We start from the raw sequence: 27438 nt of genomic DNA on the forward strand, positions 1-27438 counted from the left end.
CATTACATGCAGTTGAATATTACTCAAGTATGTACAGTATTTTGCCTTTTTGGAGTCACATTTCTTCCGTCGGATCGGCGTCGTAACCCTAGAACATGTGTTTTAGGCCTGGAAATATAATTTACTGGGGTGTTTTTGGAGGGCTTGGAACGGATTAGTCATTTTACATGTAAAATGTGGTCCAAGATACGAAAACCTCATGATACGAAGGGCGCCTCGGAACGGATTAATTTCGTATCTCGAGGTACTACTGTATAATCTAAACAGTGTATAGAAGTTTAAGAATTTTGATGAGTAGTGCAGCAGTATTTAATATGAAAGTTATAATTCTGTATTCAAATATGTAATTACAGTGTTATGATTTTCAGGGAATGGCAAATGCATCGAGCCTTTCAGTCCGCCATAACGTTACATAAACCCAATATTGTTATTTTTTTAGGTAAGTTTTTTTAATTTACTCACACCATTATTTTGGGTAAGCTGATTATCAGTTACCCTCACATTTTTGTGATAAACTGCATTCCCTGTATATTCTTACAATCACTACATATTTGCTCATACTCGTAAAATATCACTACTTATTTTTGTCTTCCCCATTTAACTCAGTCTGTGAATGAAGTTCCATTTTCATACAATCAACTTACCTGTCAGATATATACATAGCTAAGGACTCCGTCGTCCCGACAGAAATTCAAATTTCGCGCCACTCGCTACAGGTAGGTCAGGTGATCTACCGGCCTGCCCTGGGCGGCAGGACTAGGAACCATTCCCGTTTTCTACTCATATATTTTCTGTCGCCGGTGGTATCAACATCGTTGCTGCCACCTCTTGACTGGAATTCGCTTTTCTAGACAATTGATCATCTTTTTGTGGACTTTTGGTGACGTACCTGGATCGTTGTTTTGGCATTCGCTACTGTGGACTGGATTGGACTTGCTTTTGATTTTTCTTCAGAATGTCTGATTCAAGTGTTTGTGTGAGAATGTGGTGTGAATGTAGGCTGCAAGGTGAGGATACCGAAAGCTTCGGTTGATCCTCACACTGTATGCTAGGGGTTTTGATTGTTCTATTTCTAACACCTGTCATGAGTGTGAGAGGTTGAATGTTGAGGAATGGAAGACTCTAACTTCTTACTTGAAGAAGTTAGAAAGGGATAGAGTCAGAAGGGCTGCATCTAAGATTGAGGGTAGTAGTACAAGGCCTATTGAGCCTTTGGTTTATAATTCTAACTCTTCTCTTAATTATGATTCTGTATCAGGACCCTCACTGGGCCTTACATTCAGATTCGGCCTCGGAATTGCTGAACTGAAGGCTACTCTTCACAGGATGAGATCCAAAATGGCTACCATGAAAGGTAAGGACTGTGAAAGTGATTTTAGTGAAGTGAGTGTCCCCAGTGTTGTGGAGGGGGCGTCTGACCGTCTCTGCGACGCTCCCAGGCCTAGACCTCTTCCAAGCTCCCAAGCCCAGAGGAGAAGGAAAGTCGAAAGCCGTACGGAGGTTGTGGAGAATTCCCCCCGGTCAGGCGTCCCTCAGCAGGTGCTGTATATAGACAGTCTGCTCAGGACCGCTATCGAAAAAGCGTCCTCAGAGAGTGCTTCTCTTGCGTCCGCTTCTCCCTCTCCTAAACGAGGGTTGGAGGATTTCGGACCTTGTCCCTCGGCCCCTGAAAAGGCACTGGAGAGATCCTGTGTTGGATTCAAGCCCAGAACGCTTTTCGGAAGAAGCACCTCCTTCTATCAAGAAGGCGAAGAGGGTTTTCACGTCCCATGATGTGGGCAATACGCCTTCGAGGTCTCCCTCTCCCGTTCAAGAAGACGCAGGAGAGGCTTCCAAGAGGATCATTTTGGCGGTGCAGGAACAGCTATCCGCCTTAGTAGGAGTCCTTTCGAAGGATCCTCCTCGTAAGAAAGACGTGAGACTGCCGGTCAAGAAGACTCGTCTTCCTTCTCCCGCCAGGAGTGAGGCTCCTGTGAGACGTGAGTCTTTTGAGAACTCAGATAGAGACTCGTTGGACGATTTTGATTCGCCAGACAAGCGCGTCGCGCCAGCCAAGCGCGAGGCGTCCTACAGACGAGAAGCGTCCTCTAGGATTAGAGAGTCAGACAAGCGAGAAACGCATTACAGACGAGAGGATTCTCCCAGATGGGATACGTCTGCCAGACCAGCAGCTTCAGCCGAGCGCGAGGTAACAACCAGGCGTGAGGATTCAGCCAAGCGCGAGGCTCCAGACAAGCATCTGTCACGCAAAGATGTGGCACCAGGAAGACGCGAGACTTCAACCAGGCGCGAGGCGTCAGTCAGGCGCGAGAGTTTTGAGAGGCGCGAGACACCAGTCAGGCGCGAGGCGCCAGCCAAGCGCGAGGAGTCAGTCAGGCGCGAGACGCCAGCCAAGCGAGAGGATCCTGCCAGGCGCGAGGCGCCAGCCAAGCGCGAGGAGTCAGCCAGGCGCGAGACGCCAGCCAAGCGCGAGGCGCCAGCCAGGCGCGAGGCGCCAGCCAAGCGCGAAGAGCCAGCCAAGTACGAAGAGCCAGCCAAGCATAGGAGCTCTTTACACTCTCTTAGCCCCTCTCTCCTATTAGGAGTTTGTCTCCCGTAGAGAGAGTTTTTGGACAGGAAGACCCGCGACTGGGAAGTGGCCTCTCCTTCTGATCCGATTTTGGAAGAGGACTCAGAGGACGAGTCTCACGGTAAAGAAGGACTGTCGAACTACAAAGTTTTGACAGCTCTCCTTCTCCAGGAATACGGAGATGCATTGATCCCTGCCGCTCCTCCTTCGCCTCGTTCACTTTTTTCATGCTCGAAGACACCGAAATCGTCGGCTTTCTTGAAGATGAGACCGACGATTTCTATGAAGAGAGCTCTGCAATCGCTGGATAGCTGGATGCTAACTAAGAAAGAGCTAGTAAGGACAGTGTTTTGCATGCCTCCCGATAGACTTACGGGCAAGAGAGGGATTTGGTACCAGACTGGGGAGAATATGGGTCTCACTCTTCCAGCTTCAGCTGAAGCTGACTTTTCCAGTCTGGTAGATGCATCCAGGAGACATAGCCTTCACACGGCTAAGATTACTTGGGGTCTTTCAGAGTTGGATCATCTCCTCAAGGGACTTTTTCACATTCTAGAAGTCTTTAACTTCCTAGATTGGTCCCTTGGGGTGATGTCCAAGAAGGCTCATGCCCCTGAAGGGCTAGAACCGGATGTACTCCTGGCAATTTGTCATGTATTGACAAGGCGGCGGTGCAAGACGGCTCAGGGGAAGTTTCTTCCTTATTTGGAGCAGGTCTCTTGAAGAAGAGATCTGTTTTTAGCGCTTTCTTGACGAAAGCAGTATCACATTCGCAAAGAGCAGCTTTGTTATTCGCCCCTAGGTCTGATTTTCTGTTCCCGTCACAGTTGGTGAGGGATATTTCCCGATCTCTGACGGAGAAAGCGACTCAGGATCTTCTCCTGCAATCGTCCAGGAAGAAGAGACCAGTGATGGTGGGAGAAAAGAAAGTGGGGTCTACTCCTGTTCGGCCCTTTCGAGGAGGCCCTCCCACTAGAGTTACTGCTAAAAGGAAAACGACCGAGAAGAGAGGTCGAGCCTCGTTCCGCCCTTTAAAAGGGGAAAGTGAAGTGGCGCTCCTCCAAACACCAGTAGGTGCCAGGCTCCGGGGCGGGATTTGCGGAAGCCTGGACTCGCATCGACACAGACGCTTGGTCGATGTCGGTTCTTTCAGAAGGGATATCTCATTCCTTTCCTGAACAATCCTCCCCTGACGTCAACTCCGAGGGATTGTCCGCCAATTACAAGGACCCTGTGTTGAAAGATACTCTTCAACAAATGGTGGATCAGATTGTGGGACAAGAGAGCTATAGAACTTGTGCTGGATCAAAGCTCCCCAGGGTTTTACAATCGTCTTTTCTTGGTTGCGAAAGCCTCGGGGGGCTGGAGACCAGTTCTGGATGTCAGCGCTCTGAACAAGTTTGTTCAAAAACAGAAGTTCTCCATGGAAACCTCTGCTTCAGTCCTGGGGGCGGCTCTTCGCCAAGGGGATTGGATGGTGTCTCGGATCTCCAGGACGCCTATTTTCACGTCCCGATCCATCCTTCGTCGAAGAAGTACCTCCGTTTCATGACGGGGGGAAGGATCTTCCAATTCAGAGCCTTGTGTTTCGGCCTGTCTACGGCGCCTCAGGTTTTCACGAACCTTTTGAAAAATGTGGCGAGATGGCTTCATCTGAAGGAATCAGTATATCTCTATACCTAGACGAACTGGCTTATCAGAGCAAAGTCAGAGAAACAGTGTTTGGAGGACCTGACTGTGACACTAAACCTGATAAAGACACTAGGATTACTCGTGAACCTCGAGAAGTCCCAACTGATCCCCAGCCAGAACTTGGTCTATCTGGGGATTCGGATGGATTCTCGGGGTTTTCGAGTATTTCCTTCTCAAGAGAGACTAGCGAGAGGTTTAGAAAAAGTCTCTCTCTTCCTAAGGAAGGAAGGAACGGACTTCGGCGAGGGAATGGTTGAGCCTGTTAGGGACCCTTTCCTCGCTCGAACAGTTCTTTCATCTAGGAAGACTTCACTCGTCCTCTTCAGTTCTTCCTCAGAAGTTCGTGGAAACATGAAGACAGGACTCCTCTCGGACAGTTTTCCCATTCCAGATCTGATAAAACGACATCTAGAATGGTGGTTACTCCCACTGAGGGAAAACAAGGGTACTTCCCTGGAAATACAGAGCCCAAACCTTGTATTGTTTTCCGACGCGTCGGAAAAAGTTGGGGAGCAACTTTGGGAAAGAGAAGTGTGCAGGCACTTGGAATGCTCTTCAAGTGTCCTGGCACATAAACTGCAAAGAACTGTTGGCTGTACACCTAGCTCTAAAGAGCTTCGAACCGTTAGTATGCAACAAAATAGTACAAGTGAATGCGGACAATACAACCGCTCTGGCATACATTCGGAAGCAAGGAGGTACTCACTCGTATGCCCTTTACGAACTCGCAAGAGAACTGCTGTTGTGGACATCGCAAAGGAACATCTCTCTCTTGACGAGGTTCGTTCAAGGAGTAAGGAACGTAAGAGCGGACAGGCTGAGCAGGAGGAACCAGGTCCTTCATACCGAGTGGACCCTCCACTCAGACGTTTGCCTCAAGCTCTGGTCTCTTTGGGGAACTCCTCATGTCGACCTCTTTGCCACGTTCCTCTCGAAGAGACTGGAAGTCTTCTGTTCAGTAGTAGAAGATCCCAGAGCTCTAGCAGTGGACGCCTTCCTGCTAGATTGGTCTCAGGTAGACGTTTACGCATTTCCCCCCCCCCATTCAAGATTCTGGGGCAAGTACCTCAGGAAGTTTTGTGACTTCAAATCAAAAGGGGACAAGAATGACCCTGATAGCCCCCTTTTGGCCAGCTCAAGAGTGGGTTCCCAGAGGTACTGGAGTGGATAGTAGACTTCCCCAGATCCTTCCCTTCCACAAAGGAGGGATCTTCTCAGACAACCACACTTCGAGAGGTTTCATCAAAACCTCCCCGCTCTCGCTCTGACTGCCTTTCGACTATCGAAAGACTTGTCAGAGCGAGAGGCTTTTCTAGCAAAGCAGCAAGCTCGATCGCTAGAGCCCGGAGAACTTCCACTAGGACCGGGTTTACCAATCCAAGTGGGAAGTTTTTAGAAGGTGGTGTTTTGAATTTTGGCCTAGCCTAACTCCTTTCTTTCTCTATAAAAATGAATAATCTACCCACCTGTACGCTTTCTCCAACTCCAGTACACTCCAGAAATCACCTTAAAACACCAGCACCACAAGACTTACGACCCAAAAAAACAAACTCCTACCAGACAGAGAGCTCTCCCCTACCAACCACACACCACCAACACGTGCTTTCTACTACCCGTGTTATTGTTACATCCTGCCGACGCCGCCGCCATCTTGTCTATGACGTCACAGCCTATGACGTCACAACACAACTTAAATACATCAACAGACACCTTCTAGAATCTACCACATGTTGTCTATATATAGGACACCCACCATATTTCAACAATGCATAAAATACCCATAACAATTATACAATATATAATCACACTTATCTATACCCATAACAATTATACAATATATAATCACACTTATCTCTTTCTCCCTCCCCTCCGACTGTTTCCTAAAACTAGTATCCCCTCTTAATTTCCTTCGTCCTCCAACTTCTTTACCCTCTACATAAGTTTCTAATACATTCCCCTGGAAAACTCCTGCTTTAGTTAATACATCAAGCCACTTGCTCCTTTCCTTTTATCCATCTCACCTCCTTTATTTCCCCGGATTCAATGGTTTCCCTTATTGCAGCAATATCTATTTTTAATCTCTTGCTACTTACACCAGTGCTCGATTTGATGGCGGTCATTAGGTTCTAGTCTACTTCTCTCACCTTGAAGCTCCTTCACTACTTTCACACATTTACAATACCATGCGTTTGCTGCATCCTTGAGCCCATAGACTGTTTTCTCAACTTCCCCATAATCCCCTCCAACCATCTTCCCTTGGTGGCTTCAAGTACACTTCTCTTTGTATCTCGTCACCTTGTAAATATGCAGTTTTGACATCCAATGTATAACAATTCCAATTTTTCACCTTTATTATGGTTAGACAGAATTTTAAAATTTCAGGCATTGCATGTGGGAGCATCCTTTTCCCACTCAGCCATTTCTTCTTCAAACCCTCTAGCTACCAATCTTGCTTTACATACATTTTCCCCCCCTTTTATCTTTTCAGTTACTATCCATCTTGTAGATATAGCTTTTTGTCCAACATCATTTACCTCCTCATATACCTGGTTATCTCTCCAACTTAGAAGTTCTTTTTCTTTAGCTTCCATTATGCTTCTATTTTCAAATCCCAGCAAACACCTCCCTTCATCCTCTTTCAATTTTTTCTACCTGACTATAATCCCTCAAGTTAACCCACCCTTTGTCACCTGACTGTGAGTCTCGTATATTGTACGAATCAGCCCATGCTTGGCTTGATCTTTTTCCTGCAAGACCTAAAATAGTCCATTCTTCTACTTGTCCTGTATCATTGTTTATAGCCCTAACTCTATTTCCCTTTTTGAATTTTGGTATCTCTTCCATTAACTCGCTTTCTATTGACCCACTTTGTTTCCCGTTATCTTCCACTGTTTCCTCTATCACCTCTCTTTCTATAGTCTCTTCTGTCTGCATTCCTTCTCTCACCCATTATCTCCTCTCCTTCCAGCCAATCTACTTTCCCTTCATTTGGGCCATCTGACCTACCTTTCACCCCATGGGATTTATCTATTCTAGCCGATATCTCTTCTGTATCTGGTGATCGTCGTTGAATCCTTGTCACATGTATCCTAGCTACTTCTCTTAAAGAATCCCGCCATGTTTGACCTATTATTGTTTTCCCCGATACTCCCACTACCTGAGCAGGTCCTCTCCATTCATTTTCATTTTCCCTCTTATAGAATACCTCATCTCCTACCACTGCTTCTTCAAATTTATGTTCTCTGATGTTTTTGTTTAGCGCTATTCTTATTTTATTACAGGACTCATTTTTTATAATGCTTCTCTGGCCTTGTGCATTGCATTCAGTGTGTCCCTTACCATACCTTTCTTCCATCCCTTTTTCTCTGCTTGCACAGGACTAGAACTTTCTTCATTCCTATTAGGTTAGGCAGTGAAGGGTTTTTTCCAAATACTAATTGGTTGGAGAGAAACCTCCATTATTCATTAAACAGTTCCTAGCACTCACTACCCATTTCAAAGCTAGGGACCAATCTACTTCCTCTTCCTCCATCATCTTCCTTACACTTCCCTTGATCATGCCTACGGTCTTTTCACATAATCCGTTGCTCCACGGAGATTCTGATGCTGTGGCTAATACTTTAATATTCCATTTTTCTGCCATCCTCCTTACTTTTTCATTTTGAGGTCTCCCCCATTATCTGACAATATTTTGGAGGGTGCTCCAAATATAGCAAACCAGCACTCAAAAGTATCTTTATTATAGTTTCTGGTTTCTATCTTTTATCCAACAGGCCTGACAATATCTCGTTGCCATATCCACTATTACCAAGAACTTTCTCTCTTCTATCTCTCCCACATCCATCGCTACGACTTCATTGAACGTTTTACTCCAAGAAAAGCCTACTACCGGTTTGGCGGGGTTTCTTTGTATTTTTTACAAACCTCACAATTTTAATCAGTTCCGTTAGTAACTTTCTTAGTTCCTCTTTTTCTTTTTTCGTTCATTAACCCATTGACTCCATTGTGCTTCCTCTGTTAGCTTCCATATTTTATCTCCACTTCCATGACCAAACTGTAAATGTAATTTCTTCATTGTGTTCTTAATTTCCCTCGGATTCTTTCCCTTCCAACCCTCCAGTAATAATTCTTCTACCTTCCTCCTCCTTATAGGCACTCTTAAATGACCCTGTTCGTCTTCTCTTAACTCTACTTTCATTCCCCCTAATACTTCTACTATGACACAATTTTCTTTCAAATTTAGGGTCATACCCATTTTACTCATGGTTTGCTTACCTATCAGCCAGGGTATATCACCTTGCAGAATTTCCGTCTTCAAATAAAACTTTCTGTTTTTTAGTATCACAGGTATTTCTATTATTCCTCTGGACTTATAAGATGTCTCACCAAAATTAAACACTTTATTAGACTCTGTCCTAGTGTCCCTCATTCTCCTCAACTCTTCCTGACTCAAATCCATGACAATACGTGCTAGTCACAATTATTCCCCGCAAACTGTTGATTTACACCCTGTGTCCAAAATTGCATCAACCACCTCCCATGATGCTTCCACTATTTTATTAACTTCTCCTACATAAACCTCTTCTTCTTCTGTCCCATTTTCTGTTTTACCTTATTTTCTTCTAGTCTTGTTTCAGTTTTCTTCCTATTATGAAAATTCTGAGGACAATCCCTAGCCCAATGCCATTCTGAGCTGCATATTGCACATACTGTTACCTTCCCTTCTTTGTTTTATAGGACTTTCTCTACCACCCCTTCCTCGGTTCCATCTTCCCCGATATCTTTTGGTTTTCCCTCCCTCTCCCAGAACTGGCATTGCCTTCTGACGAACCCCACCAGTTCCCGTTCCTCTTTAGTCCCTAATCCCTCAAATAGTCTTTTCATTGTTTGCGACACTGTTCCGTACTCTAGCTTTTCTTGCCCACAAGCCGATAATACCATTTGTTTTTGATTTTCCGTGAGATTGCTTGCTCTATTACATGATACCCCTTGACTTCGCCTTCAAAGCGCGCCTTTCCCCATGCTCTTTCACACTCAGATGCTGCCTTCTCGTATCTAATTAAATAGTCCGCCATATTTTTCACTAGATTCTCCTCTTATTAGAATATCTTTTATTCTACGTAATTCTCCATTACCGAGTCTTTTTAGATAGCTTTATCTGTTTCTCTAGGATTAACTTTGGACCCTCTGTACCAGTAAGTTTATCTTTATCTAATGCTTCCACTAGCTCTCGGGCTTTCCCTTTTAAGCTCATTCTCATTTCTATCGCCGGGTATTTTGTATCTCTCCATACAACAATAGCCAATCTTCGGCTTGACCTTTCCATTCTTTGTATTCTTCTTGTATCCCGCTAAACCTAGGACATTCCCTTCTCCATCTAGTAGTCTACCTTTGTTCACTGTCGGATCCAGGCATCTTGATCAACCACGCTCTGCTACCAGTTTGAATTTTGGCCTAGCCTAACTCCTTTCTTTCTCTATAAAAATGAATAATCTACCCAACTGTACGCTTTCTCCAACTCCAGTACACTCCAGAAATCACCTAAAACACCAGCACCACAAGACTTACGACCCAAAAAACAACTCCCTACCAGACAGAGAGCTCTCCCCTACCAACCACACACCACCAACACGTGCTTTCTACTACCCCGTGTTATTGTTTACATCCTGCCGACGCCGCCGCCATCTTGTCTATGACGTCACAGCCTATGACGTCACAACACAACTTAAATACATCAACAGACACCTTCTAGAATCTACCACATGTTGTCTATATATAGACACCCACCATATTTCTTTTCAACAATGCATAAAATACCCATAACAATTATACAATATATAATCACACTTATCTATACCCATAACAATTATACAATATATAATCAGGTGTAAGTCAAAGAAGTTGTCCTCCTCCAGTACCTCTGTAACAGAAATAGCTGATTTTGTGTTATTTCTGAGAGAAGAATCGCAAGCTCTCCGTAGCCACGATTTAAGGGCTATAGAAGTATGCTATCGGCCCGTCTTTAGGATTTAGAGGCTAAAAGAATTTTGGGAAAACGATAAGGATCTGCATGATCTGATTAGATCGTTTGAGACCAAGAAGTCTAGAATTACTTCTCCCCCTAACTGGAATCTAACGTAGTGCTGAAAGTTCTTGGAGGCTTCAGAGAGATTTGAACCCCCTACATTTGGCCTCAACGATTTCGTGATATAACCGGAGAAAATGTTTATTCCATTTTGTCACTCAGCGACGGCCAAAAAAGAGTTATGTGAAACTGCACGCCCTTAGTGACAAAGTCGGGTTTCAATATAGATTCAGCCATCTGTTCCTTCAAGGAATTATTCTTGGCGAAGAATGAAAATCCTTCGAATCCCTGGCCGAGAAACTTCGAGGTAAAAGGATTATCGGGTCTCGTCGGCAGGGAACCGGAGAGGTCTCTTTGCCAGTAAGGCGTTAAAGTTTACTTACAGAAAAATGAACAGTTGGGAGGTTCTAGACAAGGTCTTTGGTGCTCAGTGAAGGATCCATCAAGACCTATGTCTAAGAATGCTTTAGCCTTTTTTGTCAGGAAACGTAATTACGGACGCTCATAAGGCTTGCACGGATGATTCTTTAAAACTCCTGAGAGTAAGAGCTCATGAAGTGAGGAGCAGTGGCGACGTCTCTCTCTTTTCAGAGAAATATGTCGCTGAAGAATATCTTGGAAGCGATATTGGATTGATGTAATTCGTGTTTGCTGCTCACTATTTGAAGGACGTGCGTGTGACCTATGAAAAATGTTTTTCCTTAGGTCCTTTTGTGTCTGCGGGCACAATCCTTGGTACAGGAGCTGACAACAATCCTTAAATTTTTTTTACTACTTAAGTCTAATAGATATGTTCTAGACTTTCTGCTGAACAGGTGCAGTTGCCGCACAAGCGGCAGTCACTTCCGTTCAGTAAGGAACTCTTGTGATATCTTGTAATAGATAAAAAATTTTTTTTTGAAATTATTGTGTGCGTGTGCATTGTGGTTTGAGTTACGGTTGTTGCGAAGAGTTGGGGATAACTCGAGCAAATTTTTTAATACTAACATGGTGGTTAGGATCAGGTGGTCGGGATTGGTTGTGTGCTCCTTATAAGGTGTGTTGTCATGTAAGTGGATCAGCACCCATTGACAAAGTCCTTTCAGGCTCTGCCGAGTAAGTGGATAAGACCCCTTCGGCAGACCCACAAGAATTCTTGGCCATAGATCACATATCTCGCTAAAGTTTCTTGAGGTGATGCAGACTACGGGGCAAACACACGAAGTCTACCCACCTATCAGGTAGGAACCAAGGTTTTTATTTTATACCACCTACAACAGATGTTGTTTACCTGTCTATTCCAGTAGTAGCTGTCTCTTACCCTCCACCGAAGGGTGCCAATCAGCTATGTATATATCTGACAGGTAAGTTGATTGTATGAAAATGATATTGTTATAATACAATAAAGTTTCATACATACTTACCTGGCAGATATATACGATTAGGGCCCCCCCACCCACCCAGCCTCCCCGCAAGGAGACAGGTGGAAGAGGAAATATATGAGAGAAAACGGAAGGAAAAAATGGTTCCTAGTCCTGCCGCCCAGGGCAGGCCGGTAGATCACCTGACCTACCTGCTACCGAGTGGCGCGAAATTTGAATTTCTGTCGGGACGACGGAGTCTTAGCTATGTATATATCTGCCAGGTAAGTATGTATGAAACTTTATTGTATTATAAAAATATCATTTTTTGTATTAAGGGCTAAGAATGAATCTAACCATAGAAAATTTCTACACATTTTTTTTATATTTCAGAGTTTTAACTTAAACTTGAGAAAAATTTCTATGGTAAAGTTGACAGTAATTTTTTGAAAAATACATACTGCTATTATAAGAACTGTCACTAATACAGTTTTGGTTAGGTTCCTGAAAAATTGTTGGTATGGGTTAACTTAGTCAGATAGCAACCCAATTATGTCACAGATTGAATGGGAATATTCCTGGCCATAATAAAAAATGAAAGAAATCTCTATAGACACAAAACACTTTCGTGATATAACTATGCACATACACTTTAAAATAAACATAATTACTTTATTTAAAGGAAGAAATTATTGCAGAGTTACCAAGCCCCCAACAGCACCAAATTTTTTTTTTTTTTTCATTATTGGCCATAAGCAAGTAGTACTTGCATGTAAACATGATTAAGCAAACACATGTATTCTTTTAAACAAAAGAAACTTACATAATGCAAGAGAATTGTAAAGAAATTGAAGTTTAAAAAGATGATCAGAAAAACAGAACAAAATTATTACACACTTGCAAAGGGGCCACAGAGATTGCATAGGGAGCAGGAGTTCCTACTGCATGTGCGTAATAAAACCATTTAGGCAAACAAATATATATGAAAGAGAAATGTAAAGAAATTTCAATCAAAATAATAGGAGATGATAACCAACTCATAAGAAAGGATTGTGCAGTCATATGAGATTGGCAATAAGTAAATGTATCAACATTTATAAACTAAAAATCATATAATAGAAAGGAACTTGCATAATGAAAAGAAGTGTAATGAAATTGAAATTTAAAGAGTAGAGGATCATGACAAGCAAACACATTTCAAAGGTCTGAGCAGCTACCACCCAATTGGCTCTGCTTGTGTAGATCAGGTGCACATACTGCACTGTATGCTTACATATGTGAATTTCATGTTCCACAAATGTAGGTATGTACATACGTATATGTTTGATAGTTTTATATGGAGCAGATTTGTTACACAAGCAGGATTTTCTCAATATTTGTCAAAATTCTACAAATACTACAGAAGCTTATGAAAAAAAAAAAGCAAAACTAGGGTCAAATGCAATTTTTTTAATGATCTACTTGTACTGTATTATATGATTATTTTATATACTATTTGAAAATTTTAAAGTTTCAGTGCTTTCATCATATTCTGTAATGCTTATTTCATTTATAGGAGACCTCTTTGATGAAGGCAAATGGTGTATGCCTGATGAGTTTGCAGCATATGTCACCAGATTCCACAATTTGTTTTATGCTCCTGAAGAAATTCAGTTCCTAATAGCAGCTGGTAACCATGACATGGGCTTCCATTATAGGTAATTTATTCGTTTTTCCACGTTTTGAGCTTATTAGGTTTAAATTTTTCTGAGATTGTCTCTGTTGTTGCTGCTTTGATATTCTGCCTTAGAAAAATAGCATTACTATAAACTTTCTTATCAGTTTGGTTTGTGGTATCTGTCAAAACTCATTAAAAAAATGTGTACTTATGTATGTAATGGCATTATCTACCTCTGTTGTAGAGGAATGTGCTTGTGAATGGAACTATACCATATCCTTCTGTGTCAAATGTGGGCTTCTTCAGCAATGCAATATAGTTAAAAGCTTAATCAGCATCTTTCCAATTTCTTTCTAAGGAAATTAATGAGGAACACATAATTGACCCATTTTCTCTGACTGAGAATTACTAAAGTATATGCATTTGTAATAGTGATAATAGTGCTTGTGGTAAAACAACTATTGTTTCAAGTATTATTTCAATGTACAAGATTTAATATTCATAAGACTGTATTTTCAGTGTGAGTAGTTATCCATTGAATGATATCAGTATTACTTTGCAGCTTGAACGTACCTGGTGAACCTTTGATTTCAAAAGGCATTTGATACTGGTCCTGTAAACGTTAGTGCAGATTCAAGGAGTAACATTTGTCATTATTAATAGTATGGCTATGGAAGGGGATGACTGTTTTCTATGCAAACCTGCCTTAACAAAGTTAAAGATTGTTTCAAGTAAGTATGTTAATGCAGGTGATTATACCTGAGATTTTTTTCCACCTGTATGTAGATAAGGATTTTAAAATGATTCCATTTGTCTAATAGTAATTACAGTCAACTCCCAAATATTTGCAGTTCTGGATTCGCAGACTCACCTATTCATGGATTTCTATGGAACAATATATATACATTAATTGCAGAAAATGCACCAATTCACCAGTATTTTCTTCATAGAGAAATATTCACTAATTACTGATATTTTCATATTTTCATGACTAAATGCATTTTTTTGTAATAATACTTTTAAAATACTTAAGTATAAGTATTTTTAGTGTGGTTTTTTGTGTTTGAACTATCAAAATAGGCAGTTACTATTGCATTTTTAGTTTTAGAAGGGTTCCAAGTACGTATTCGTGGATTTTAGCTATTTTTGGGGTGGGTTGTGGTATACATCCCCCACAAATACCGGGGGTTGACTGTAGTGTGCATTTAAATCACGGAATAGTACAGTACAGGAAGAACAGGAAGACAGGTATGTGACATAATTGTTTTCCTTTAAAGATTAAACAGTAGGATGATAAAAAGTGATTGAGAGTTCAAAGCTCATTTCAGTATGTATATGAGAGGTAATTAAACATTCCTTTGTGACCACAAGTGTTGATATTTTGTGTATTGCATATAAGTACTCATATATCTCGTTATTTTAAAAATGATATTTATATCTGATTTTAGAGGGTCGTATCATACACGAGGTACAAGATGTGTACGATATGTATGAATTATTGGCCAAGGCTGGTGTTACACTTACAGTATCCATTTACATTAAGTCAGATTGGCTATTACATCTGGATTTAAGACAAAGGTAATGGTACTAAAACTAATGTACTTACTAAATCCATTTAAACTGTATTATCATCATGTTGTAACCTTAATTAAAAAAACTGATCATCCACTATATATACATATTTAAGTAGGCTAGGATAATGTTGATGTTCTCAGAATGAGCTGATTGAGGCCTACTACCGAAATACTAATCAAGAGAATGTTTTTTTGGTTGCTAAAAGAAATGCATTATTACTGGAATTTTTATTTTTATTTTTTTTACTGTCCTGCTCAAATATGAAGATTTAGAATTTGTTATTAATAAGGACAAATCCTTGAGGCCAGCCATGTGAAAGCTCAATAAACCACTTGTCTGGTTAAATTAATGATGAATAGTAAATAATGTTCAATTTCATGTATGACACTTACCTGGCAGGTATATATATAGCTATATTCTCTGTTCGCACTGGCAGAATTTTCAAAACTCGCGGCAACCGCTAGATCACTGGTAGTTCAGGTGATCGCCACCCCGTTCCCGTGGCCCTGGTGCTCGGAATCATTCCCATTTTCGTCAGATTTTTTCTGCCAGTCGAACCGGCAACATCGTTGTGGGTTCCCTGCTAGAATTTCGAACTCGTTAGCTGACTTTCGCTGTACTTTGATGGATTATTGGGTATTGTATTGGAAAGTTGGATTGGCAATCGCGTTTGGAATTTCTTATAATGTCTGATTCTGGTTTAGTATTTAGAGTGTGTGTGAAAGAAGGGTGCAAGGTGAGACTGCCGAAAGCCTCGGTAGACCCTCACACAGTATGTAAGAAGTGTAGAGAGGGTGTTTGGGTGTGTGTACTTGGGATAATAGATGTAATGAGTGTGAAAGGTTAAATGAGAAGGGATGGAAGACTTTCACTAAATATGTTGAGAGACTAGAAAAGGAATAGAGTAAGGAGATCGGTATCTCGGAGTGAGAGGTCAGGCTCTTCTAGTAAGGCCTGAATGCTCTTTTATTCTCCCCCCCTCTTCCCAAGTAGAAGTTGTAGACCCTTCTCATCAGGTTTCTCCTGCGTGCTGCTGTTTTCTGAGGATCCTAATTATGTGAAAGTGTTTGCCGCCCTTGCGTCAATGGGCAATCAGATTCAGCGTCTTACAGACAAAGTGGGTACTTTTGAGAGTGTCAGTGTAGTGGAGGGGGCGGCTGATCATCTGCTCTCGTGCTCCTAGACTTAGGCCTCTGCCAAGCTCCCAGACCCAAGGGAGAAAGGCATGTCGACGTCGAAGGGAGGGCGAGAGGGTTCCCTTACGATCAGTCGTCCCTTCAGGCAGTCCTGTTGCGTCCCCCCAGGCTGCAGCAGTGCCGCCATAGAAAGGCGACACTGGGAAGTGTTTTTCTTCTACCGATAGTTCTGCGTCAGGCAGGTATAATACGTTAGGCGGAAGAATCGCGTCCGCTGAAGATGGACGCATAGACCTACGTCATCTCAGGATGAACTTGACGCTCAAGAGCGGTGGAGTAGCCCCGAGATTTTCTCATCTAGTGACGATGAGACGTGGTTCCGGTTAAAAGGAGGAGAACTTTTCGTTCAAGGCAGGACGCAAGACTTCATTTAGACGGCGGTTCGCCTGATAGGAGCCCTCCTTCTGCATCCTGGGCAGTTTCTCCTGTATCTTCTCCTTCTCGTAGACCTCAGGTTCGAGCTTCTCGTCTTCGTTCCCGCATGCTACAGGCATCCCGTCAGGAAACAGAGACTAAGGACTTTCTTAAAGAGATGCAAGGAAGGTTAGCCGATCTAGTTAAATCGTGGGAAACAACGAAACATCCTCCTACGAGACGTAAGGACGCGTCCCTCCCCGTCAAGTCCTCCAAAAGGACGCATGATTGTTTGCCTCCTCCTCATCGCACTTCGGATTCTCGTGTAGGACGCAAGTTACCGGGACAGGACGCAGGACGCAATCTCGGAGCGGATTCACGTTTTGTCGACGTATCTCAGAAAATGGACGCAGGACTCAGGCGGCAGGAGCCTTCTTCTTCCCGAGAGGTTAGAGAAAGTGTTCAGCAGCAAGACCTTGGATTACAAGATGTTTCTTCGGCAGAAGAGGAGATGGAAGACTTAGCGTCTGAAGAAGAGAAAGATGGTGAAACACCTTCTTCAGACTACAAGAAGTTAACTGATTGCCTTTTGTCATTTTTTGTTTTTGAGGGGAATTTCAGCCTTCAGCTCCGATGTCACCCCTTTCTCAATTCTCCAAGAATAAAACACCGAAGAAGTCATCGTTTTTGAAGATGAAGCTTTCAATTACAGCTAAGAAGGCTCTTCAAAGGATCGATACGTGGTTGAAAGAAAAGAGGGAAGCGGGCAAGACTTCTTTTCTTTCCTCCTCCCTCCAGCCAAATTGGCATCGAAGTCCGGAATCTGGTATGCGACGGGGGAAAGTCTCGGCCTGGGAGTTCCTGCCTCCTCCCAGGGGTATTTTTTCCAACATTGTTGACAGTTCCCGCAGACATGCTTTGAATTCAGCTATAAAGTTTGGTGGACGTCATCAGAGTTAGATCATCTCTTGAAAGGTATTTTCCGACATTCGAGGTTTTCAATTTTTTCTTGATTGGTCCTTGGGGGCTCTGGACGAACCGTGGAAGATAAGGAATCAACTGCTTCGCAACTTCAAGCAGTATTATGTCCTGCATGGACAAAGCCCTAAGGGATGGGTGCGATGAGTTAGCTTCGCTTTTCACCGCAGGAGTTTTAAAGAAGAGGTCCACTCCTGTGCTCTTTTGCTGCAAAGGGCGTTTCTAACGCCCAGAATCCGAATTGGTTTTTTCCCCACTCTCGGATCAGTTATTTCCTTCGGATCTTATCAAGGATATTTCGCTTTCCCTGACTCAGAAGGCGACGCAGGACCTTTTAACGTCTTCGGTAAGGAAATTTTTTACCCACCAAAGTGGTAAGAAGGCACCTAAGGAGTCAAGACAGGCTAGTCAGCCCTTTCAAGGCAAGTCCTTTTCTCGTCCTTCCTTCAGAGGAAGAAGAGCTCCTTCCAAGAGGGGTTCGAAACCCAGTAATAAACAATGAAGAACAAGTCCTTCAGACATCAGTTGGGGCCAGACTCCAGAAGTTTTGGGAGATTTGGCAAGAAAAGGGAGCAGATCCTTGGGTCGTCACGGTAGCCAAGGAAGGTTACAAGATCCCTTTTCTGAAGAAACCACTTCTTTCGACATCGCCAAGAGAGCTTGGAGCTCACTACAGCGATCCAGGGAAACAAGAAGCACTACAAGAGCAAGTACTTTCTATGCTCAGAAAAGGAGCAATAGAACCTGTTCTGGATCACTTATCCCCGGGATTTTACAACCGGCTTTTCTTAGTAGCGAAATCCTCGGGGGGATGGAGACCAGTACTGGACGTAAGTCAACTCAACTTATTTGTGGAGAAGACAAAATTTACTATGGAGACGACCGATTCAGTACTGGCAGCGGTACGTCCAGGGGACTGGATGGTTACCTGCGACCTTCAAGACGCATATTTTCATATCCCAATTCATGCAGGATCCAGGAAGTACTTAAGATTTGTGATCCAGAACAGGGTCTTTTCAGTTCAAAGCCCTCTGCTTCGGACTGTGCACAGCCCCACAAGTTTTACAAGAGTGTATGTCAAGCGTGGCGAAGTGGCTACATATTCTAGGGATAAGAGTGTCTCTATACCTAGACGATTGGCTCATAAGAGCCCAATCAAGAAGACAATGTCTGGAGGACTTAAGAATGACGTTGGCATTAACGAACGAATTAGGGCTGATGGTGAACTTAGAAAAGTCGAATCTGATCCCCAATCAGGAGCTAAGTTTATTTGGGAGATTCTGATTTCCTCAGCGACTTTTCGGGCTTTTCCATCTCCCGACTGGCAGGCTCAGTGCATATCCGGAAAGTACAAGCCTTTCTAGAGAAAGAACAATGCTCTGCACGAGAGTGGATGAGCTTACTGGGGACTCTCTCGTCACTGGAACGGTTCGTTTCTCTAGGAAGGCTTCACATGAGACCCTTGCAAATATTTTTGAAACCAAGTCTGGCCAAGAAAATCGCAACCGACCGGATTCCTTCCTGTTTCGAATTCCTCGCAAGATCAAAGAGGAATTACTTTGGTGGCTAACTCCGGGGAAGTTAGCGGAGGGAGCGTCGCTCCAGCAGAAGAGCCCAGACCTTGTATGTTTTCAGACGCGTCGGACGCAGGCTGGGAGCGACTCTCGGCCCTCAAGAAGTGTCAGGTCGCTGGAGCAAGGAGGAAGCGTCTTGGCATATAAACAGGAAGGAACTGATGGCGATTTTCTTGGCTTTGAAAGAGTTCAACGCGGTGATCCGCAACAAGGCGTGCAGGTCAACGCGGACAATACCACAGCTCTGGCGTACATCCGCAAGCAAGGGGGAACGCATTCAGTCTCTCTTTGCAAGTTGGCGGAGGAGATCCTTCTATGGCAGAGAAGGAAAACGTAAACCCTTCTCACCAGGTTCATTCAAGGGGAGAAGAATGTGAGAGCGGACCTGTTGAGCAGGGAAGGTCAACTTTCTGTCAACAGAATGGACTCTTCATCTAGAAGTATGCCAGAGTCTGGTGGAAATTATGGGGTCGTTCCATTTGTGGACTTGTTTTGCAACCGCAATGACAAAGAGATTGACGACTTATTGCTCTCCAGTCCCAGACCGTCAAGCAGTCGCAGTAGACGCCTTTCTTCCAGATTGGACGGGGCTAGATGTGTACGCCTTTCCCCCGTTCAAGATATTAGGAAAGGTTTTGAAGAAATTCAGGGAGAGTCAAGGGACGAGAATGACTCTCATAGCTCCCTACTGGCCGGCCCGAGATTGGTTCACAGAGGTACTGGAATGGCGACAATAGATGTACCAAGAACACTTCCAGCAAGAGTAGATCTACTCAAACAGCCTCACTTCAACAGGTACCACAAGAACACCCTCGCTCTGGGTCTGACTGCTTTCAGACTATCGAAAGACTTGTCAGAGCGAGGGGTTTTCTAGAGAGGCGGCCAGTGCTGTGGCCAGAGCAAGAAGAGCCTCGACTATTAAGGTGTACCAGGCGAAGTGGAAAATCTTTCGTAAGTGGTGCAAGAGTCGGAAGATTTCTTCATCCAGTACCTCTGTGACCCAAATTGCCGACTTCCTTTTATATTTAAAGAAGGAAGCAGGGTTGTCAACTCAGACGATTAAAGGATATCGTAGTATGTTGGCCTCAGTTTTTAGACACAGAGGTTTAGATATTACCAATAATCTTGATCTGAGAGACCTCATAAGGTCCTTTGAACAGGAAGGAACACCGATACAGAACACCTTCCTGGAATCTCGATGTGGTCCTGAAATTCTTAGAACTAATAAGTTCGAACCGATGGATCAAGCTTCGTTTAGAGATATCTCGAAAAAGACCATCTTTTTGGTGGCCTTTGGCCACAGCTAAAAGGGTTAGTGAGCTGCAAGCAATTAGCAAACATGTTGGCTGGAAGCATGACAAGGCAGTTTGCTCGTTTCAGGAGGTTTTCTTGGCCAAGAACGAGAATCCAGCTCATCCCTGGCCAAGGTCTTATGAGATTATGGGTCTTTCAGATTTGGGTAGGACAGGAACAAGAGAGAGTTCTCGTCCCAGTAAGGTCTTTGCGCTATTATATAGGAGAAAACCAATAATATTAGAGGAACTTCAGAATCACTGTGGTGCTCTGTGAAGGACCCTAGCAGAGCAATGACCAAAAAATGCTATTGCCTTTTTTCCTCAGGGAAACTGATTAAAGAATCACATATGTTATGCCAAGAAGAAAATTTCGGCATCCTTAAGTTAAGGCGCACGAAGTGAGAGCAGTAGCTACTTCCTTGGCATTTAAAAGAAATATGGGCCCTCAAAGAATATCATTGAAACGACGTTTTGGAGGACTAATTCAGTGTTTGCGTGTCATTACCTTAGAAACGTCAAAACAACATTTGACAACTGTCAAACGTTGGGCCCATATGTATCCTCAGGAGCAGTATTGGGCAAGGGAGTTTCCACCCCATAACTTACTAACATGCTAGGTATTTTAATTAAGTGGTGTTGTTTTTATGGTTGTCTGAGAGGGTTATTTCCTCTTCAGTCTGTGAAGTGTAGTGTGTTATGTTAGCTTTGTGTGTGGTTCAGGTGGTCTAACTTATCCTAGCATGAATGCCCGTGGTAAGAGAGGGCTAGGGTTTCCTGTCAACAAATTGGTCCCATCCAGTTGTCAGACCCTTGTATTTAGCTTCATCAACTATTAGGTCATGTCCTAGTTGGGAGCTACTAAGGTTTAGCAGGCTAAGAGGCAGGATTTATGAAGTCAGCTACCTTAGCAGGTAAGGAATCTAAGAGTATTTGGGATTTATTTTAAATTTTAAAACTCTTACAATGTTGCTGTCTTTGACCCACCTCCAAATGTGTCAATCAGCTATATATATACCTGCCAGGTAAGTGTCATACATGAAAATGATGTTATTATGATATAACAAAGTTTCATGTATACTTACCTGGCAGGTATATATAATTAAATTCCCACCCACCTCCCCTCAGGAGACAGGGTTCAGAGAAAAATCTGACGAAAATGGGAATGATTCCGAGCACCAGCGCCACGGGAACGGGGTGGCGATCACCTGAACTACCAGTGATCTAGCGGTTGCCGCGAGTTTTGAAAATTCTGCCAGTGCGAACAGAGAATATAGCTATATATATACCTGCCAGGTAAGTATACATGAAACTTTGTTATATCATAATAACATCATAATCACCATCTTTTATAAATTCTTAACTGGTCTACCTTTTGTACTATACAAAGTGAAGGCTCCATAAGACAACTGTTTGTATCTGTAAAATGAAATGATGTTCTTGTCTTTTCAAAGCAAATTGATGAGTTTTCCATCTATTCCTATATTATCTCAAAAAACTTAGTTTATACCTAGTCTTCATAAGTCTTTTTATGTTGCGATTACAGGACAGCTGAAGTGTGCTAAAGGTGATAAGGAATTATGTGAATACTGGAAGAACTCTATGATGAAACAGTATAGTATGCCAATAATATTACAGGTTAGTTATAATATAATGATAGTGGTTTAGTACTTAAATTTCCAAGTTTTATATCTAAAAAAATGATGACCCTAATAATAGTATCCAAATAATCAGAGAAAATTCATGCTTGTAGCCCATTGTTGAGGGTTAGGGTAATCTGGAAAAATTAGTTACGTACTATAATTAAGTTACTTAAATGCAATTTCCAGTATGTACTTAAATTCATATAGTTGCTGCAGGTAACTCTTTTATGGCTTTCCCTGTCATGGTTGTATTTTCTTAGAAACCAGTGTTAATTTTTTAAGAGGTGTGGAGCAAGAGCAGTGGTTAATTCAACAATCTTCGATCTGCACATAAGGGATATTACTTGCAGCACAAGCTTGGAATGGCCATTTAAATTTTAAACAAGGTAGTTAACTAGTGCTTTCAGCCGCCATCAAGTGTAGATGTCTTTCCTGCCCAACAGATTGTGTGACTTTTCCATCCATATGTTTTTTTGTGTGCTTGTGATAGTGTATGAGTTTTTTGTTGTTTTGGTTATATTACATATACAGTATAATGCAAACCCATGACTTATTTGAGCCTTGGTAGAGGCAGCCTTTGGGTTTTGGGCGTTGCACTGGTAATGAGCCTAAACCAGTTCCTCACCATGTTATATTGAACCCTCATACTTTGCTCTCCGACAGTCTCCTTTCACTTAGAGGGGGAATCGTCCTTCTTAGGGTGAAGGGGATTGCCTCCTTTAACCCAACTTGTTTTTTCAGGTATTGTGAAGCCCAAGGGGCTTAGGAAGGATACAGGATCTCTTAGTAGCAGTACCTACAGTACTGCAACTACCTTTGCCTATAGCACAGGAGCTTCCGATGCCTTCAAGCTTAAATCTCATATTCCACTCCTTTCCATTCATTTCGATGCCTATAGCATGGGAGCTTCCGTTGCCTATAGCATGGGAGTTACTGCTGCAAGTAATATCCCTTATGTAAAGCCCTGTAGGTTTGTATGTTAGGAAAAATACAAATTATGTACTACTTTAAAAAAATTTTGTATTGGTCAACACTACTTTCTTAACACCTTCACCATATATTTTTCCAACAACCTTTTCCCACTACTTCACTACTGTCCTCAAAACTGTGAACTCCACTGCTCTCCCTCATCTCAATACACTGGCCTCACATTGGGACAACATGTCATTTTTTTTCTTAGAAATCAGTGTTCATTTATTTTAGGTGTGGAGCAAGAGCAGTGGTTAATTTAACAATCTTGGGCAGTAAATCAAACAATTTCTACTTAACCTAGATATATTTGCTAGTTTTATTTACAAAATCCTTAGTTAGCACAGCTTAGCTCTCTGAATTCCTGTAGAGAATTCACTGAGTCAGTCTCTACCTAATGATAATTTTTTTTTTTTTTTTTTTTTTTTTTGGATTGTTGCATACCACAGTTTGTTCATGTAACGTAGATTTTATGTAGCAATTTGTTGTAGGCAGGACTTATTTTGATGAGAATTATGTTTTTATTCATTGCTATATTTTATAACATTGCAGCATTATCCACTATTTCGGGAATCAGATGCCGTTTGCAGTGAACCAGATGAAGCTCCAGAAGAGATTAAATACATCAGATTCAGAGAACGATGGGAGTGTATCTCTAAAGATTCTACAGAATTGGTAAGATTAATTTTACTCATGGAGGAATTGGCTTCACCTTATAAGGTGTATATTGTCTTGCAGGGAGTCCCTACAGATAGCATCAAGTTTCAGATAGGGTGAAACTGGGTGCTTGAAGGACTACAGTATGTACTAGTTTCAACTCTCTTAAACCTACTAGTTGTTTTTTATATGTTAATTTGTTTTACCAAAGACAATTTCTGCAAAAATGTAGTGCAGTCCCCGGGTTACGACGGTCTTGGCTTACGACATTCCAAGGTTACGATGCTTTTCAATTATATTCATCAGACATTATTTCCAGGGTTACGACGCCTACAACGCTCATTTGGCAGATGAAATATGACACCAAAAATGCAAAATAATCAATATTTAAGGGTTTTTTGATGAAAAATGTCATAAGAATGCAGTTTACATAGTTTTCAATGCACCCAAAGCATTAAAAGTAAGGTTTTCTTAGGATTTTTGACGATGTTCCGGCTTACGACGCGTCTCAAGAATGGAACCCCCGTCGTAACCTGGGGACTGCCTATGGTAATATTTCTGGTATATAGTATGCTTGTAGGCTGAAATCCCTGTTATATGACATGAATTTTTGTATATTGCAGTTATTACATAACGTGCTCAAAAGTTAGGTCCACTCATTCATCCATCAGAAATGCTAGTTTACAGCGTACAAATTACCTCATTTGTTCACCTCAGGTTGTCATAACTATGCACACAACTTCCCTAGTTATGTTTTTAGTACTTTCTAGCAAACACATTCTGCAACTAACATAACTATTCATTACCCATAAAGAGTGAGGTAGATCTGGTCTATATTTATTCATTCAGAGAAGTCAGTGTTGTACTCATTTCAGGGCATTCTGACCTCAGAAGTGACACTGGATTTTTAAAGAAGGATTTTTCAGGTTCATTTACTACGGTATACTGTACCCAGTTTCTCTTCAGAATTAATATCAGGGATGCTGCTGATGAGCTGTTATAACCCACTCTTCCAAGTAGTAACTTTGTATTTAAAAAAAGAAATTTGTTTTAATATGTATACTTAAAAATTTTTGAGTAAATTTCATGTTGTTCCGATACGTAATACAAACCCTCGGTCCTTTAACAATAGGAAGTAGCTAGCGGCAGCTGGAACGGTCGTAAGCTTCGAACAAGGGGAGAACGGTAGTTAACTGCTTGTCCGATCGTCGCGCGCCGCGCGACTGGGAGGTAAACAAATCACTTTGCTTTTGTTTCGGCCGCGGGTGTGAAGGACGTGTTTCGTCATCGCTCTCTGCCCGCTTCATCGTCGTATGCTTTGTTTATATTGTGTTTTCTACTAATGGTTTGTTTGACTTGAAAATGAAACTGTAAGTACACTGTTTTCATTTTCATTACTTAATTATGAACCCTTGAATTATGTCTCGGTGCCGAGGGCGGGCGCGCTCGCGCCGAGTCATGTATTTGGCGAAAGGGTGTAATTGAAAAATGTAAGTACTTTTTCATTCTAGATTTTGCCCTGTGCGTTCGTTACCGAGAGTGTGATTGCGCTCGGCACGAACTTTTAATTTTGTATAATAGAATGCAATGAAAGTGGATTCGCAATTGCAATATTCTTTTCATTTTCTTTTATTGATTGCATGAATTTTAATCTGGATCAATTTTCGTTCTTTACCCGGGAATTGATCCTTACGATTTTTTATGTGAAATGAAATCGCAAGTGCGTATTCTGTTTCATTTTCATATATATTTATGATAGCATCATATTATTGGATCAAGTTTCCGTTCTTACCCGGGAATTGATCTTTTCTCCAAGTTCTATGAAGTGAATCGCAAGGGCAGTATTCTGTTTCAATTTCATATTACTTTTCACTGCTGTGCGGGGTGGGGGAAGCGAAGGTCTGCCAGGAAGTCGTCGGTAAGCTCTCCCGCGACTCCCTTGGTAGCCGATTCTTCGTCTTCCTTCCTGCCCCCCCGCTCAGCTTTCTTCATTGTATTTGTATTGGGGTCCTTGCGTTCGGGGTGGGGAGGGCTGTCTTCCCCCCGTGCGTGAGGGAACCCCTCTTACTAATCTATCTATGTTACCGCAGGTGCTACATCCTGTGGGGAGACGACCTTGGATGTAGATTGTTAGATCCTCACGAGGTTTGTACTCGTTGTCGGGGCGAGAGTGCTCCCGCAACGAGGCCCTGTGTAACGTGTATGCATTCGTCAGAGGACGCAGTGGTGCTGTACGAGGACACAAGAAGTCATCGGAAAGTCCAGTGACTCCTTTTGGTAACGGACGTCCAGTTGTACTCGGGGTCTTTCCGTCCGCTCTGGGTGGGTTTCTCTCCCCCCCAGGCGCGAGGAAGCCCTCTAACTAACCCACGACTGTTGCTTCCGCAGGTTTTGCCATCAGCGGGGACGACCTGGGACAGGTGTGGGAGTCGCTGGACTGCAGGGTGATTCAGCGGTTGGCGGGGTGGTTCGGCAGTGGTCACTCATGATACGGTTAACCACTACAACAACCACAATCTCGACACCAGCATAGGAGAGGTCACCGCACCTGGTGTACACACCACATGTCATGTCGGTAACAACACGGCTGCAATCCAGAACCAATTCCTGCCGTGCCAATCAGGACGGTGCCACCGCCACCTGGGTTCTTGTATTGCCGACCCGGACTGCCGCTGCCCAAGAGTACCCCCCTGACCTGCCGCCAGTGCCGAGGATGACGGTAGCTGCCGACAGGACGCCTGTCTCTCCTGTGGTACCTGCCGTGCCTGCCGTACCTGTTGCTGTCCCAGCCGCTCATTCCCTTTCAGATCAGGTGCCTGCTGCTCATTCACTTTCAGATGTTTCCCTGCTGTTCCTGGACCTGTTCCTGTTGTTCCTGCTGTGGTGATGCTGTCACAGTCTCAGGTCTTTCGGACAGGTGCAGTCGGGCCCTGTTGCTTCGGCAACTGCCCCGGCTCCCTCCTGGATGGAAGACCTGACGTCTGTCCTGCGGAGCCTGGCGAAGAAGAAGAGGAAGAGGAAGAAGGTGTCGTCGTCGTCTTCGTCGTCTTCTTCGTCGTCCGCTGCCTCTCCTTCCCCTTCGACTTCTAAGGCCAAACAGCCGAAGAAGAAGAAGGTTGCCTCCTTCCCCCCTAAGAAGACTCCTTCGGGATCTTCTAAGGGCCCGGCTCGCTCAGGCGAGCTGGGGAGCTCTTCTGCTGGTCCTCCTGTTCCTTCGGGAACGGGGCCGTCGCTTCTTCTGCAAAGAAGAAGTCGACGGGGACCAGAGGGCACCAGCCTCGGCTGGTGCGTCCTCACCTGGTGCTATCGGGTCTGCCGCTAAACCAGGTTCCGTCTCGGCCGCTTCTCGTTCGCGAGAAAGCACCGAGTGGACGCTCTTCCAAGAAGACCGTCCAGCCAAAGTTTTGACGCCCGAGCTCGCTCGCCGTCAAGACAGCGGCGCGGAGCAGAAGACTGGCGAGAGTCGTGCACACGACTCTCGCCAGGCCAGTGGACGCTCTCGCAGCGATCAACTGGCTGCTCGGGCTAACGTGACGGTCGCTGATCAGCCACGGGTTGAGGCGAGGAAGGAGTCCCCGCGGCCGCCGGTACCAGCCACGGCTGGTACCAGCGACTCGACGCGCCGAGAGGACGCTGGCCGGTCTCGACGCGATACAGAGCCTAGCAGGTCACCCGTCCGCCGCTCCCGATGGGACCGGGCGGAGGCGGTGACCAGCGGCAGCTCGCCTGACGCTAGAGAGGTCGGCTCGACGTTCTCAGCCGAGCCAATCGCCCCAGGCGAGCGGTAAGGCTAGGCCTGCTGCTCGACCGTCACCGCGGGTTGACGATCAGCAGCAGCCCTCCACGCACGCTGGTCC

General features: G+C 43.5%; 2 long non-coding RNA genes and 1 pseudogene across 3 annotated transcripts in view; 2 read left to right on the forward strand and 1 right to left on the reverse strand.

The window, feature by feature from the left end:
- The window catches only part of LOC135202238 (uncharacterized), a 362178-nt gene that overhangs the window by 243580 nt on the left and 91160 nt on the right, over positions 1–27438 (forward strand). The gene's annotated exons all lie outside the window — the stretch shown is intronic.
- Positions 1–27438, reverse strand: part of LOC135202237 (uncharacterized) — a 200435-nt gene that overhangs the window by 12282 nt on the left and 160715 nt on the right. The gene's annotated exons all lie outside the window — the stretch shown is intronic.
- Positions 1–27438, forward strand: part of LOC135201935 (metallophosphoesterase 1-like) — a 44186-nt pseudogene that overhangs the window by 10770 nt on the left and 5978 nt on the right.

Source organism: Macrobrachium nipponense, chromosome 30 (assembly GCF_015104395.2).
Source record: "Macrobrachium nipponense isolate FS-2020 chromosome 30, ASM1510439v2, whole genome shotgun sequence".
Lineage (NCBI taxonomy): Eukaryota > Metazoa > Arthropoda > Malacostraca > Decapoda > Palaemonidae > Macrobrachium > Macrobrachium nipponense.